At 43.3% G+C, this 14,697-nt stretch overlaps 1 protein-coding gene across 8 annotated transcripts in view; it reads right to left on the reverse strand.

Annotated features, from left to right (window-relative positions):
• The window catches only part of p4ha1b (prolyl 4-hydroxylase, alpha polypeptide I b), an 83,684-nt gene that overhangs the window by 63,271 nt on the left and 5,716 nt on the right, over positions 1-14,697 (reverse strand). For 6 of the 8 annotated variants that reach the window (XM_087982338.1, XM_087982336.1, XM_087982335.1 and 3 more), the window contains exon 1: positions 1,755-1,910. The exons of the other annotated variants lie outside the window; for them this stretch is intronic. The gene's annotated coding sequence lies outside the window, so the exon portion shown is untranslated. Of the gene's footprint in view, positions 1-1,754; positions 1,911-14,697 lie in introns of those variants that run through there. 8 annotated transcript variants of the gene reach the window in all.

Consider the following 14,697-nt stretch of genomic DNA (forward strand, 5'->3'; position numbering starts at 1 on the left):
CATTCTTGAGATATTGTTGAGAATTCAGGCACATTATTAAAATCTAAACTAGAAAGGCATTTGAGAGAATAATATCCAAACAGGCTCTGGAACGTACAACGTGCTATGGTATAAACTCAATGGGATTACAATCTTGAAAGGGAAAATAATGTGAAAGCTAAAGAGGAAAAAGACACCGCAAAATCAATTTTACAGTAAATAGGGCGGGATTTAGTGAAAAGAAACTGTAGAATTATTTTGTACCATCTATCTATTCAGAAAGAAAGTAATCATTAATACTACTACCTAGCTGGATGCTTTGCACATTTCACGTGTTTGCTGTTTAGTTGTGGGTTCCCTAGACCAGTGTGTCAGCTCCCCACCATTGCGGGAACTCACTTATTTATTCCAACAGCAAATCTGTTGATCCTTGAAATGTGGATCTCTGCTGTGTCTGGGTTTTTTTTTTAAACCTTCAAAATGCACTCACAAAGCATTTACAAATTAGCAGAAAGTTGGGAGGGCAGACTCTCTGCATCGTTCTGTTATTTTTTTTTCCAATAATCAGGCAGTTCTTTGCCTGCTTAAAAGAAGCAAATTGTTTTCCAAAGCAAAAAAATGGACAATGTTCAAAATCAAGTTGGTCATTCAAGAATGGCAATAATAATACAATTTCAGCACACAATATTACCTCAATTGCTTTGGAGACACAAAATCATTAAGTGCATAACAAATCCCTTTCTTGGGATGAGAAATATAGGGAAACCAGAAATACATATCAATCCTACATCAGTCTAGACAAGACGGGGGTAAAGGGATGCTGGGTTGCTAATTTAGATCCAGCTCTTGATTAAATTAGGTTTAGTTGCCTGAAAAGCTACATTAAGAGCGAGGGGAGGGGGGAAAAAAAAGCAATGATGCAACGTGGCTCGCCTCCATTTGGATTAAGTAGCCCTTGCAGCAGTTGTGAAGATCACAAATGGCAGCTTTTCCTCGTGCTGCAGATGTGGAAGTAGGACCACACGGTGTAGGGAAACGTGCAGTTTCCAACATCGCCCTGGGTCAGAAGACGTGAACTGCACTGGGGAGGGGAGGCAGTGAGGCTGCCACGTACTCCAGTTCCCTATCCTCTCCCCCCCCCCCCCCATCTCCATCCCCCTCATTACCACAACCCAGAATAGATCCTTAGAAAAACTCTTCCGAAGCAAAACCAGTGGCTCACCGTTACACAGCATTCCACTATGGGCATAACTTTGCAAGACAAAATGTTAAAGTTACATTTAATTCCTATCTAAAGGCAAGAGCAAAATGCAATTCAACAGCCTAGCGGTTGAATACCTTTGCACTACCGTAATGAAATGCTGGAAATGTTTGCAAAGTATCCCTACCCCACAACCCAAGCTTTTTAAAAAAAGAAAGTTGGCTGAAAAACGCAGATTAAGCAAGCTTCTTTTTGCTTGGTATTATTCTCGTCTCTTTTTTTGGTTTGATATTTGGGGCTATCTTGGGACGTCACGCGATGTTCGGGACTGGGTGTTGAAGTGCAACTCCCGAGCCTGTCCTCGAGCTAGACAAGAACTTTCATTTCTTTTTGGTGGAAACAAAATCACTGACGTCGCTCTGGGAGAGGCCAAACTCAAAGACGCTGAAAGGCGAACCTCAGTCAGAGCCCGAGTCAGGGATTATTCAATGGGAAGCAAACAGAGAGAGGGGTGAGGAAAGAGACAGACAGAGAGAGAGAGATGGGGCTGCAGAGAAAATGTTGAGAATTTTACCTGTTCAAGCGGCAGATGCTGTGAAGAGGGTGCTGTGGGGTAACACACCAGGTCGCTGAACACTCACTCACTAACAGCTTTTACACTGAACCTCTGCATGAGACTGTGGGAGGGAGCTCCTCACTCTGTCCAAATAATTAACCCATTCCCATACTTCCCAGAGAGAGAGAGAGAGAAACAATCTTTCCTCTGGCTTGACTGATGTGTTGCCCACAAGAATAAAAGCAGAAAATGGTAGGCAGGTCTGGCAACATCTATGTGGAAAGGGACAGCACAGTCAAGGATTCAGGGCTCTGGATCTTGGTCAGAGCTCTGGATTTTAAGTTTCCAGGCGGTTCAAACTGGCTAACAGGAACTGCACAGTTTCTCCTCTGATTGTTTTCGAATCAAGTTCATTGGAAGTTAGAAGAATGAGAGAAAACCTGATTAGAGTGATAGAGTTATACAGCAAGGAAACAGACCTTATAGTTCAACTCATCCATGCTGACCAGATATCCCAAATTGATCTAGTCTCACTTGCTAACATTTGGCCCAGATCCTGCTAAACCCTTCTTTTTCATATACCCAACAGATGCATTTTAAAATGTTGCAATTGTACCAACCTCAACCACTTCCTCTGGCATAGAGTGGTGCTGGAAAAGTACAGCAGGTCAGGCAGCAACTGAGGAGCAGGAAAATCGATGTTTCGGGCAAAAAGCCTGACGAAGGGCTTTTGCCCGAAACGTTGATTTTCCTGCTCCTCGGTTGCTGCCTGACCTGCTGTGCTTTTCCAGCACCACAGTAATCTAGACTCTGATCTCAGCATCTACAGTCCTCACTTTTGCCCACTTCCTCTGGCAACTCATTCCATACATGCACCACCATCTGTGTGAAAACATTGCCCTTTAAGTCATTTTTATATCTTTCCCCTCTCACCTTAAACCTATGCCCTCTAGTTTTGATCTCTCCAATCCTGGGAAAATGACCTTGTCTATTCACCCTACCCATTCTCCTCATGATTTTATAAACTTCCACAAGGTCACTCCTCAGCCTCCGATCCAGGGAAAATAGCCCCAGCCTATTCAGCCTCTCCCTTTAGCTCCAACCCCGGCAACATCCTTGTAAATCTTCTCTGAAGCCTTTAAAGTTGAACAGCATATTTTCTATAGCAGTGAGACCAGAACTGAATGCAGTATTCCAAAAGTGGCCCACCCAATGTTCTAACAAGATTCTTACATGAGGTTAAGAATGTCGATAATGAGAGGTTCTTTCCCCCATAAGCCAGAGATGAGGAGGAATTTCTTCTCTCAGAAGTTAATTAATTGTATGAATTCCTCACCCAGAGACAATAGAAGCTGGGTTATTACGTATATTTAAGACTGAGTAGACAGATTTCTAATCATGAAGGGGTAGCAACAGTGGGGGGAGAAAGGCAGGGATGTGGAGTTGAGGATTATCAGATCAGCCATGATCACAGTGAATGGCAGTAGACTCGATGGGCTGAATGGCCCATTTCTACTTTTACATCTCATGATCCAGCATTGACTACTTACGGTCATAAAGCTGGACAGCATGGAAATAGACCCTCCTGTCCATTTCATCTACACCGACCAGACATTCAAATTAATCTAGTCCCATTTGCAAGCATTTGACCCATATCCCCCTTAACCTTTCCTATTCAGATGCCCATCAAGAAGCCTTTTGAATATTGTAATTGTACCCACCTACATGGGCGGCACGGTGGCACAGTGGTTAGCACTGCTGCCTCACAACGCCAGAGACCCGGGATCAATTCCCGCCTCAGGTGACTGACTGTGTGGAGTTTGCACATTCTCCCCGTATCTGCTTGAGTTTCCTCCGGGTGCTCCGGTTTCCTCCCACAGTCCAAAAACGTGCAGGTTAGGTGAATTGGCTATGCTAAATTGCCCCTAGTGTTAGGTGAAGGAGTGATTGTGGGGGAGTGGATCTTGGTGGGTTGCACTTCGGCGGGTCAGTATGGACTTGTTGGGCCGGGGGGCCTGTTTCCACACTGTAGGTAATCTAATCTAGACATGACTTCCTCTGGCAACTCATTTCCATACATGCATCACCCTCTGGATGGAAAGGTTACCCCTCAGGTCCTTTTAAATCTTTCCCCCCTCACCTTAAACCTATACCCTCTAGTTTCAGATTCGCCTGTCCTGGGGAAAAGACCTTGGCTATTGACCCTATTATGCCCCTTAGATTTTACAAACTTCTATAAGGTCATCCCTCAGCCTCCAACGCTCCAGGGAATATAGCCCCGGTCTATTCAGCCTCTCGCTATAGGTCTCCAACTCTAGCAACATCCTAATAAATCTTTTCCAGATCCTTTCAAGTTTCACATCTTTCTATAGCAGGGAGATCAGAATTGAATATAGTATTTCAAAAGTGGCCTAACCAATGTCCTGTACAGCGGCAGCATGACCTCCTAACTCGTATACTCAATGCACTGACCAATAAAGGCAAGCATACCAAACGCCTTCTTCACTATCCAAACTACCTGTGACTCCACTTTCAAGGAGATATGAACCTCCATTCCAAGGTCTCTTTGTTCAGCAACACTCCCTAGGACCTTACCATTAAGTCCTGCCCTGATTTGCCTTTCCAAAATGTAGCATCTCACATTTATCTAAATTAAACTCCATCTGCCACTCCTCAGCCCATTGGCCCATATGATCAAGATCCTGTTGTAATCTGAGGTAATCTTCTTCACTGTCCACTACACCTCCAATTTTGGTGTCACCTGCAAACTTACTAACTATACCTCCTACATTCACAACCAAATCATTTATATAAAGGATGAAAAGTGGTGGACCCAGCGCTAACCTTGTGGCACACCACTGGTCACAGGTTTCCAGTCTGAAACCCTCCATCACCATCCTCTGTCTTCTAACTTCAAACCAGTTCTGTATCCAAATGGCTAGTTCTCCCTGTACTCCATGAGATCTAACCTTGCTAACCAGTCTACCATGAGGAACCTTATCGACTGCCTTACTGAAGTCCATATAAATCACATCCACTGCTCTGCTCTCATTAATCCCTTCATTACTTCTTCAAAAAAACTCAATCAATAAAGTTAGTCAATGAAAATTTTACAGTTGATTGTTTTTTTGACAGCTTCAGCAGCTTATTAAATTTTTTTGAAGTCCTGTTGGAATTCCTTCGTATACACCCTTCTGGGCTGAGGGAGATAGCTGGATGATATTGGATTTCCAACTTAACATCATCATGTTATATCTACATAAATGGGGTCAGTTGAAATTATGTCACAAACAGGTTGCCCATCACACGAATCTTCTGTTATTAGAGTTCCTTTGAGACGTCAATGGGCAATAACAATTTGATTTGGTCAGGCAAGTCAGTTATATTTCATTACTGAATTATTGCATGTTTGGATTCCTCAGCTCAACCTTCTTGCCTCTGAGCAACACAACAGCTGGGGTATCCTGAGACTTTGAATGCATGCAATGAGAAACATTTTTTTTAAAAAAGGGCCTACCAAGGGATATGTAGAAATACATATTAAGAATCAAGAAATAGCAGCATTATTAATTATTCAGCCTTCAAACATTAACTTGAACATAAACTCAAGTACTTCAGCCCAGAAATCTGCAGCATATGTAAATATCAGTACTGTACATGTAATGAAAACATTAACACACAGTACAAGGAACAAGAGGCATATTCTAGAATCCTTCAGGAAGCCAGAAATGGAGCAGACAAAGTCTACTGGTTGAGGTCTGATAAATATTTTGAAGACGTACTCTAAGAAAACAGGAAGACCATGAACATGAGACCAATATTCTTTGAAAACAAATGAAGCACAAACTGAAGAATTCTAGCCCAACAGTCAGGAAAATGTTCATAAGTGTTTAAGGGAATGTTCATAAATTAAATCTCAGAAAACAGTCAATGCTGACAGAGCAACATGAAGTTGTGTATTACACAATTGTTACTTCTTTCCAAAGGTAATTTAAGTTGATAAATCTGGTAAATATTATTTGAAATTGTTTTAGATTAGATTCCCTACAGTGTGGAAACAGGCCCTTTGGCCCAACAAGTCCACACCGACCCTCCGAAGAGTAACCCACCCAGACCCATTCCCCTAACCTATATTTACCCCTGACTAACGCACCTAACACCATGAGCAGTTTAACGTGGCCAACTCACCTAACCTGCACATCTTTGGATTGTGGGAGGAAACGCACACAGACAGTTGCCCGAGGTGGGACTCAAATCTAGGTCCCTAGCACTGTGAGGCAGCAGTACTAACCACTGAGCCACCGTGCTGCCAGATTTCCACGAGGTATTCAGTGAGATGCTTCAAATTAGGTTGTAAACCTATCAGAGCTACGTGGAACCAACCACAGATTAGGTTATACTGCTGAAAATTGGCTTTGGAGCAGAAAGCACAAAGCAATAAACAGAAAGCAAAACTGTTTGAGGACTGGGCCAGTTACACAGGGTACTGTGCAACTCACAGGGCATTCATTGTTCAGGGCACTGAACTATTCACATCTATACTAACTAATACATTAAAAACAAGTACACATAACACACAGCCATACTGCAGTCGCTCTCCATTATCGATGTAAAACTATTAAAATAGTGGATGAATCTCACCCAAAACCTAAAATTATGTAAAGGGGCAGTACAGAGAGATCTGGGTGTTCTTGTACACCAGTCAATGAAGGCAAGCATGCAGGTACAGCAGGTAGTGAAGAAGGCTAATAGCATGCTGGCCTTCATAACAAGAGGAATTGAGTATAGAAGCAAAGAGGTGCTTCTGCAGCTGTAAAGGGCCCTGGTGAGACCACACCTGGAGTACTGTATGCAGTTCTGGTCTCCAAATTTGAGAAAAGACATTCTGGCTATTGAGGGAGTGCAGCGTAGGTTCACGAGGTCAATTCCTGGAATGGAAGGATTACCTTACACTGAAAGACTGAAGCGACTGGGCTTGTATACCCTTGAGTTTCGAAGATTGAGAGGGGATCTGATTGAGACGTATAAGATTATGAAAGGATTGGACACTCTGGCAGTAGGAAACATATTTCCACTGATGGGTGAGTGCCGAACCAGAGGACACAGCTTAAAAATATGGGGTAGACCATTTAGGACAGAGTTCAGGAGAAACTTCTTCACCCAGAAAGTGGTGGCTGTGTGGAATACTCTGCCACAGGGGGCAGTGGAGGCCCAGTCTCTGGATTCATTTAAGAAAGAGTTGGATAGAGCTCTCAAAGATAGTGGAATCAAGGGTTATGGAGATAAGGCAGGAACAGGATACTGATTAAGAATGATCAGCCATGATTATATTGAATGGCGGTGCAGGCTCGAAGGGCTGAATGGCCTACTCCTGCACCTATTGTCTATTGAGAAGCACGCTCCCCCAATTGACAATTTCTCTAAGCCAACTGCCACATAAGTTGGCCTGTACCAGCCACTACTAATAATTCAATTATGTAAACAGTGTATCACTTGACTTACAGTGAGCATACCAAAGGTGATCTGATAGTTAGAGAGAGCAAGAGAGGGATAGGACCTTCTTGGAGGATTGTAGGGTTATGTGCTTAATTAATCAAGTATCCAAGAGATTGACACAGGTCAAAGACTAACCAAATCTACTTCACGTGCAATGATAGGAAGATTCGATGAGCAGTTTGTGCAAAATAGCAACTTAACCTTGAATTACCATTAGTAAATCAGGTGTAACTAACATTCTGTATTCTGGAGTATGCATTAGACATGGAAGTTTGCAGCTTATATTGTTTAAAATTTACATAGGAGTTTCTGACAAAGCCAATATTTATAGTTCATTCCAAATGATCTTTGAAATGGTGGACGTGATACTGATCAACGATAAGTGAAGCTGGGCCAAGCGTTTTAGGGAAAAGGGCGTGTTGACCTCAAATTAAAATGGTTCTGAAGTTAAAACTAAAGCATGGCATCACCTGCAATTCCCATTAGTCATGGGTAGCTTCTAGTTAACTAGTCAGAATCACGTACTAGTACTCGTTTACCTGGACATGCACCAGAGATCAAAACCAATAATAAGTAACAACTTGTACTTCTGTAGCAACTTTAAGATAGTAAAACCTTCCAAATCATTTCACATGAATGCAATTAGCCACAAAGAACTGAACCAAAGGAGATGTCAGGGCATGTGACCAAATCATGGGTTAATGAGATAGGTTTTACATCACACTTTAATGAGAAGAGAGCTTGCAAGGTTAAGGGAGGAATTTCCTGAGTTTAGGACTTAGACAGCAAATGGACTGACCAAGGAAAGGAGCACCACCTCAGAACCATATTAATGCACAGCTCGCAGTGTGTTGTAGAACAGAAGGAGGTTACCGAGAGAGGAGGTAATGAAGCATGGAAGGACTTAACTAAGAAAAATAAATCCTGGCCAGTTCACTGGGGAGACTCCCACCTAGTCCAATATGGAAACATCCTCCTGGCTTACATGCTCAAGTCTTTGGAATGGTTTAAACTCAAAGATCTGTGTCTCAGTGGAAGGGGAGTTTATTAAGAGTTCTAAAGTATTTCACATTACTGCCATATATGCAGAATTAAGGCAGAGTAGGTATAATCTTTACAAATGAGGGAGTGAAAGTTAGCATCCATGATCTTACTGAATAATGAAACAGGTTTGAGGGGCCAAATAGCTGACTTCTCTGAATTCGTATGTTCATTTACCTAAGTAACAGATAATCAGTCAAACAGACACATAAAAGTTGACTACTGACTTTAGGCTGGATATCTATTCATTTTTCACATACCTCATGCATTAGTCCCTCTCCGCTCTTCAGACGAATAAAACCAAACTCTTGGTGACTCACCCACCCACCGGTGACATCACGTAACAGTGATTGTGTGTTTGAGTATGAGAAACATGGGCTGGAAACAGTTGTACTAAACTTAAATAAGAGTCATTACAAAGAAATGATGGCAAATTTGCTGATGGGGACTGGAAAGGAGTACATCAGAAAAGACAGTTGACCAACAATGGCAGATGCTTAAAAATATAGTTCCTGACTCACATTAAAATTTATCCCAGAGAGGAGAAGCACTCTAAGAATGGATAAATTAACCATGAATAACCAAAGGAGTAAATGATAGTACTGCATCAGCTTATAAGACAAGATAAGCTAAAAAGTCATAAGAGTTGTTTAATGTGGAAACAGACTTCTTGGTTAACTTAACCATGCTGACCAGATATTCTAAAATAATCGAGTCCCATTTGCCAGAATTTGGCCCATACCCCTCTAAACCCTTCCAATTCACGTACCCATCGAGATGCCTTTTAAATGTTGTCTTTGTACCCACCTCTACCATTTCCTTTGCCAGCTCATTCCATTCATGCACCACCCTGTGCATGAACATGTTGCTCCTTTTTAAATCTCTCTCTTCTCATCTTAAACCAATGTCCTCTAGCTTTGGACTCCCCGGCCCTGGGAAAATGACCTTGGCTATTCATCCTACCTATGCCCCTCATGATTTTGTAAAGTTCTATAAGGCCTCTGATGCTTCAGGGGAAAAAAAGCCACAAACTATTCTGCCTCTGGAAGGAAATAAAGACAATGATTATCACTGTAACAAAATGTATTAGAGACACTAATGGGGCTAAAGGCTGATAAAGATCCCTGGATGTGAAGGGTTGCATCCTAAGATATTAAAGGAAGTAGCAACTAGTGAATACACTGGTAACAAGCTTCCCAGAATCCTCAGATTCTGGAAAACTCCCAAATCATTGGAAAACTGCCAATGTAACATCCTTATTAAAAATAGAAGACAAATGAAAAGACAGGTTACTGTAGACCAGGGCAGTTAACATTTGTAATTGGGAAAATGTTAATTTTATTTGAAGCCATTATAAAAGATATACAGAGCAGTACATTTAGAAATGCATAAAGTCATGGATGTAGGTTTGCTCGCTGAGCAGCAAGGTTCATTTCCGGATGTTTCGTCACCCTACTAGATAACATCTTCAGTGGGTCTCAGGTGAAGCTTCACTTGAGGCCCACTGAAGATGCTACCTAGTAGGGTAACGAAGCATCTGGAAATGAACCTTGTTGCTCAGCGAGCAAACCTACATCCAAAACCTCAACCCAATCTACAAACCTTCTCAAAACTCACTATACTTAAAGTCAAGGGAAAAAGTGAGGACTGCAGATGCTGGAGATCAGAGCTGTTCATTCCTGAAGAAGGGCTCATGCCCGAAACGTCGATTCTCCTGCTCCTTGGATGCTGCCTGACCTGCTGCGCTTTTCCAGCAAATATAAAGTCAAACAGAGTCAACATGGCTTTCATGAAGGAAAAATCATGCCTGACTAATTTATTAAAATTATTTGAGAAGATAACAAATAAGATAGATAAAGGGGGAGCAGTTGATACAATATTCTTCCAAAAATTATTCGATAAGGTACCACACACAAGGCTACTTAAGAACACTTTGTATCGGGGTAATACATTAACATGGAAAGAGAATTGACAGACTGTGAAGATAGAGTGTTGGGTTAAGGAGGCATCATCAGGATGGAACTTATAAATAGTGATGTGCCAACAATTAATTACTTAATTATTATTAATGATCTGGGTGACAAAAGTGAATGCACCATTTCCAAGTTTGCAGGTGACAAAAAAGTGGGTGGGAAAGCGAAGTGTGAGAATGACAAAGAGTTTACAGAGGAAAATAAACAGGTTAAGTGACTAAAAACCTGATCGATGCTTTAATGTGATAGGAAGGATAGAGGAGCTGAATATTATTTAAATGGAGAGTGTGCACAGAAAGCTGCAGCGTAGAGGAATTTGGGAGTGCTAATGCAAAAATCACAGAAACATAGCATGTAGGTTCAGCAGGTAACATGGAAGGGAAATGGAATATAAAAATAGGGAAGTCTTGCTGAGACTATACAAGGCACTGGGCAAATCACAGCTAGATTACTGTCAATAGTTTTGGTCCCCTTATCTAAGGAAAGATATACTGGCATTGGAGGCAGACCAGAGATGGCTCTCAGTAGATCTAGGCTGATCACAGATATTGAGAGTTTTTTTTATGGGGAGAGGTTGAGTAGGTTGCGCCTAAACTCATTGGAGTTTGGAGGAAGGAAAGGGGACCTCATAAAATAACATTAAAGATTATTAGGGGGCTCAAAAGAATAGATGTATAGACATTATTTGCACTTATTAGAGAATCTAGAGCCAGTGGGCATAATCTCAGAGTTAGCAATTAACCACTTAGGACAGAGGTAGGGAGGAATTCCTTCTCCCAGGCAGTAGTGAACTTGTGGAGTCCTTTACCACAGAGGGCTGTTGAAGCTGGGTCATTAAGATAGCGGAGAGTGTTCAGCAGGAGAAGATAAAAGGTAGGGAGGAGGGACTTGGAGGAGGGGCGTTGGAAATGTGATAGGTGGAAAGAGGTCAAGGTGAGGGTGATAGGTCGGAGTAGGATGGAGGCGGAGAGGTCAAGAAGAAGACTGCAGGTCAGGAAGGCGGTGCCGGGCTGGAGGGATCCGGCTGAGACAAGGTGGGGGGAGGGGGGATGAAGAAACTGGTGAAGTCCAAGTTCATCCTCTGCGGTTGGAGGGTTCCCAGTCGGAAGATAAGATGCTCCTCCTCCGACCGTCGGGTTGTTGTGGTTTGGCGGTGGATGAGTCCAATGACCTGCATATCCTCGGTGGAGTGGGAGGGGGAGTTGAAATGCTGTGCTACAGGTTGGTTGGGTTGGTTCGTCCGGGTGGCCCAGAGGTGCTCTCTGAATCGCTCCGCAAGTAGGCGGCCTGTCTCCCCAATATAGAGGAGGCCACACCGGCTGCAGCGGATGCAGTAGATGATGTGGGTGGAGGTGCAGGTGAATCTGTGGCGGATATGGAAGTTTCCTTTGGGGCCTTGGAGAGAAGTGAGGGGGGAGGTGTGGGCGCAAGTGTTGCACCTCCTGCGGTTGCAAGGGAAGGTGCCGGGAGTGCCCTCCACTCCCGGCACCTTCCCTTGCAACCGCACCTCCACTCCCGGCACCTTCCCTTGCAACCGCACCTCCACTCCCGGCACCTTCCCTTGCAACCGCACCTCCACTCCCGGTACCTTCCTTTGCAACCGCAGGAGGTGCAACACTTGCGCGCACACCTCCACTCCCGGCACCTTCCCTTGCAACCGCAGGAGGTGCAACACTTGCGCCCACACCTCCCCCCTCACTTCTCTCCAAGGCCCCAAAGGAAACTTCCATATCCGCCACAGATTCACCTGCACCTCCACCCACATCATCTACTGCATCCGGTGTGGCCTCCTCTATATTGGGGAGACAGGCCGCCTACTTGCGGAGCGATTCAGAGAGCACCTCTGGGCCACCCGGACGAACCAACCCAACCAACCTGTAGCACAGCATTTCAACTCCCCCTCCCACTCCACCGAGGATATGCAGGTCATTGGACTCATCCACCGCCAAACCACAACAACCCGACGGTCGGAGGAGGAGCGTCTTATCTTCCGACTGGGAACCCTCCAACCGCAGGGGATGAACTTGGACTTCACCAGTTTCTTCATCCCCCCTCCCCCCACCTTGTCTCAGCCGAATCCCTCCAGCCCGGCACCGCCTTCCTGACCTGCAGTCTTCTTCTTGACCTCTCCGCCTCCATCCTACTCCGACCTATCACCCTCACCTTGACCTCTTTCCACCTATCACATTTCCAACGCCCCTCCTCCAAGTCCCTCCTCCCTACCTTTTATCTTCTCCTGCTGAACACTCTCCGCTCATTCCTGAAGAAGGGCCTGTGCCCGAAACGTCGAATCTCCTGTTCCCTGGATGCTGCCTGACCTGCTGTGCTGTTCCAGCAATAAAGTTTCAACTTTGATCTCCAGCATCTGCAGACCTCACTTTCTCATTAAGATAGCCAAAGGTTTAATCAAGGAATGTAGGGAAAAGGCAGAAAAGTGGAGATGAGGATTATAAAATCAGCCCTGATTTCATTGGATGATGGAATAGACTTGATGGATCGAATCGCCTACTTCTGCTCCTACATCTTTTGCTTTTATAGTGAAACTTGCCCTGAAATTGGTGCATATTTACTTGTTAGAATCATACAACAGCACACCAATGAAAGCAATTGTTCAGTCCCTGCTGTCCCATATGTTCTTTTGACACCTTTTGTGCTACATTTGGGGTTGGAATTGGCAGGTTCAGTCTCTGACATGGCAGCTCTATGAGAGCAAGGCGATAGGAAGGGATGGCTTTTAACCGTTCCAAAATGCTACTTGTGTAAATGGCGATTCCATACTCTTTGAATAAAAACGTAGTCTTAAAACCTTTATGTAAGTATGTACAGTAATTACTTTGATGATACACCAGTGCTATTTTGGCACAGGACTAGTACCTTGACACAGGTATCCTTCACTTTTCAAAAGTTCACTTTACGCCACTTCACTTTTACGAAAGACCTACATTAGTACCTGTTTTTGTTAACTGAAAGAAATCCGAAAAGGATTTTTGCTCTTATGAGAAAAGGCAAAATCTTTCCTATATAAATTAATGCTTCTTCGCTTTACGCCATTTCAGCTTATGAAAGGTTTCATAGGAATACTCTGCTTTCGGATAGCAGGGGATACCTGTACAACCGATAATGCAGATATGGGAAAGGAATTAAGGAAGTCCAGTAATCTTGATCCTATCCATGCTGCAGTCCCAACCTAAATCATTAGTACTAATGAATGGAGAGGTAAAGAAACAAACACATGTACAGAAAATCTCTGGAAAATACCTCAACCTCCTAAGGTAACTGGGCAACCATCAGGTTGGCCCCTCCATAGAAGCAACTAACTTTCTATCCTCTTTATATACTTGCACGCACGTGGCCAACACTCTCCTTTGATAAACTCATTATTCCATTGACCAGTACAAAAGCAAAATACAATGGATGCTGGAAATCTAAACTAAAAATAGAAAAACGATGGAAATAATCAGTAGGCTTAGCAGCATCTAGGGATAGAGAGAGAGAGAGAGGGGTAACATTTCAGATTAGTGTCAGAAAAGTTCTGATTAAAGGCCCTTGACCTACAACATTAACTCTGTTTCTTACTCTGCAATGCCGCTTGCATTCTCGAATATTTGCACTATTTCTCATTTTTCTATCCTTTTCTCATTTCAGTTACCTCAACGATGGTTCTGTTCCTGTCATTATCTCACTGCCACCTGTACAACCATTCTGCCAAGTCACAAGACAATTTTTTTTTGGCAAAGTCCATTACAACTTTTAAGAATATTTCAGGATAGGATTCATTTTGCAGCATAACCATGCCAATGAAAGAAGTGAATCTGAAAGTCAGCCAAACCTTTTGAAAAGTGAAAGAAATTTTGATCATATTTCAGAATATATAGGAATGCAAGACCACTGAACTGCAACTAAAACGATTGACATTAATGTGTAGAATATGTGATTACAATGGATTACTCCTCAATTTGCCTGAATGAATGTTGCTCCAACAAAAATCAAGAAGCTTGACACCATCTAGGCCAATTTAGCCCGCTTGATTAACACCACATCCACAGACATCCACCCTCTCCACCATGACACTCAGTAGCAGCAGTGTGTACTGTTTACAAGATGCACTGCAGAAATTCACCAGGGCTCCTTTGACAGCACCTTCGAAACCTTCTAGAAGAACAAAGGCAATGGATACATGGGAATACCGCCACCTACAAGTTCCTCTCCAATCCTGAAAGTGTTAGTGGGTTGAAATCCCTCTCAAACAGGCACTGCGTTGTCTTTACGACAAATGGACGTAGGGGGTTAGTTGCATCAATGGAGGGGCCAACCTGATGACTGCCCAGTTACCTTAGGAGGTTGAGGTATTTTCCAGAGATTTTCTGTTCATGTATTGTGTTTGTTTATTTTCCTCTCCATTCAAAAAGGCAGCTGACCATCTTCTCAAGGGAAACAAGAATGGGCCATAA

The sequence above is a fragment of the Chiloscyllium plagiosum genome, unplaced genomic scaffold (assembly GCF_037043375.1).
Source record: "Chiloscyllium plagiosum isolate Xiang-an unplaced genomic scaffold, Cpla_swu_hap1 HiC_scaffold_43, whole genome shotgun sequence".
Classification (NCBI taxonomy): Eukaryota; Metazoa; Chordata; class Chondrichthyes; order Orectolobiformes; family Hemiscylliidae; genus Chiloscyllium; species Chiloscyllium plagiosum.